The sequence below is a fragment of the Emydura macquarii genome, unplaced genomic scaffold (genome assembly GCF_026122565.2).
Source record: "Emydura macquarii macquarii isolate MOO-44397 ecotype Brisbane River unplaced genomic scaffold, CSIRO-AGI_Emac_v2 contig_1230, whole genome shotgun sequence".
In the NCBI taxonomy this organism is placed as follows: domain Eukaryota; kingdom Metazoa; phylum Chordata; order Testudines; family Chelidae; genus Emydura; species Emydura macquarii.
This window is the reverse complement of record NW_027131367.1, coordinates 12,152,316-12,154,314: the sequence shown is the minus strand read 5'-3', so window position 1 is coordinate 12,154,314 and position 1,999 is coordinate 12,152,316. Positions and strand designations below refer to the sequence as shown.

The following is a 1,999-nucleotide window of genomic DNA, read 5'->3' as shown; positions in this document are numbered from 1 at the left end:
GGCAGTGTAGACATACCAATAAAAGGTAGTTCGCACTGAAGTTGTATTTCCACACTCCCAGGACTTAGAATCTCTTAGCAGGTGTCTGTCTCTCTGCATCCCACTCTCAGGGGTATCTGAATCCTTATCATTAATTAGCATCAAAGAGAAAGTTTCCAAATGAACGGTTCATGCCAGTGAGACAGGAAAGTCCCCCAGTGATGAAGATGTGAAATGGGATGCAGAGCTGGGAGAGCAAAGAGCCAGATTCACAGATGGCAAAAACAACTGCAACGCTACTGAAATCATAGAGACAGAGGCAGAGACTACCTCAGAGACAGTCACACTCTCCCCACCTTCACAAAGGCCTCAGTTTAAAGAGGGAGCCACCAGCAGAGTGTTTATGGGGGGCCCTATGCCATGGAATTCAGTTCCCCTCTTACTCCAAAATAGTCGGATGTCCTGCCGCTACAAAGCTCTTCTCTTCTCTCGGGCTTTTGGGAAGGGAGGGATGCACAGAGAGTTGGCATTTATGTATCATAATCTGGGATCAGTGGCTGGAGCGTGTTACAATGAATGCAATGACCACCTCTCTTAAAGAGGAAGTGGTTATTAAGGAAACCAGATACAACCACAGACACAAGCACACAGGCTTCCACACAGTTTAAGTTCAAGTTTTGCCTCTTTTGTTGACCAGGGATAATATCCTGACTGGATCTCTATGCAATTCACCATGACATCTAGTGACTGAATAACATAACTGCAAGCAACCGTATCATTCAAGAGTAGAGCTGGTTGGAAAATGAGTTCCTGTCCTGCAAAAAATGTTGTCACAAATTGACAGAAAGATTGTAATCTGTAATAAGTGACCATCTCAATTCCTTCCGTACTGTAGACATGCAACTGAAAGGTAGCTTGCACAGATGCTGTATTTCCACAGTCCCAGGTTTTGGAATCTCCTTGTGGTGTCAGCCTCTGCATTCCACGTGCGGGGGGTCTTTGAATTCTTATTTATTAGTATCAAACGTCTGCAAAAAAAAAAAAAAAAAAAACTGTTTCAGGTCAATTAAAACATTTCATTTCAATCAACTCAAAACCTGTTCATTTCAACCTATATGTAAAGTCAATTTTGAAATGGAAAACTCAAAACATTTTGTCTTAAAAAAGTCAAAAAGGGATGTCTTCATCTTTTCAAAAAAAAAAAAATTACTGATTGTTTTTCCTAAATGAAATTTTGTCAAAATCCCCACTAGCTTCCACAGAACCACTCACTCACCTTCAGCCAAACGCCAGTCGCTGCTGGAAAGTTGAGTCAATGAACATTTTCTGACCAGCTCCATTCATCACGTGTGTGTGCATGCTCTGGGACGGGGAGGAGGATTGGGGGAGCTCCCTTCGGAGTTTTGAGGAGGCTGCTCCGTTTATTTTTGCCTGTACTAGCTTGTGGCAGGAACCACGACCCGGAACAGCCAGTCTCTGGGAGACTTAACGAGCATAGCTAGCCTGTAGCAGGCTGCCTGATCGGCTGTCACTGCCTGATTGGCTGGAAGAGTCAGCGGATGGATTTTAAGTGCAGCAGCTGCTCAAAGCATTTGCCCATGCTGTAATAGCTCCTGTGTCTGCTTCTTCTCAGCCCTGCCCCACACCAGCTAACGGGTTCTGAGCCTTGGCTCCACAGGCTGGCCTCTGACCCTTGGCTTGGACACCTGGGTTCTGTCCATGAGGCCTGACTCTTGCTCTGCCCACTAGGCATGACCGCCCATCTCCTGGTCACTGCCTGCTGCAGTGTATCTTTAATATATGACACCTGCACCCTGAGCCCCAAGTAGAAGCTGTTCATGTTCTCTATAAATCTAAACAAATACATGACACAAATAGATATTAAACCACAGCTACATTCCAGTAACCAGAATTCATATCCTCAACAGCTCGCCTCACCAACCGCCTGTTCTCTCTCTCTCTTTCTATTTTACCCTCTTGCTTTGTAAAGTTTATAAGGAACACGTGTGGTTAGCACAGA

At 44.9% G+C, this 1,999-nt stretch overlaps 1 long non-coding RNA gene across 1 annotated transcript; it reads right to left on the bottom strand.

Moving 5' to 3' along the window:
- Positions 1–265: 265 nt before the first annotated feature.
- Positions 266–1,740, bottom strand: LOC137152870 (uncharacterized). Its single transcript, XR_010919637.1, has 2 exons — positions 1,256–1,740; positions 266–1,007 (listed from the first exon to the last, which is right to left on the bottom strand). It is a non-coding gene; the product is annotated as an uncharacterized lncRNA (long non-coding RNA).
- Positions 1,741–1,999: the final 259 nt, after the last annotated feature.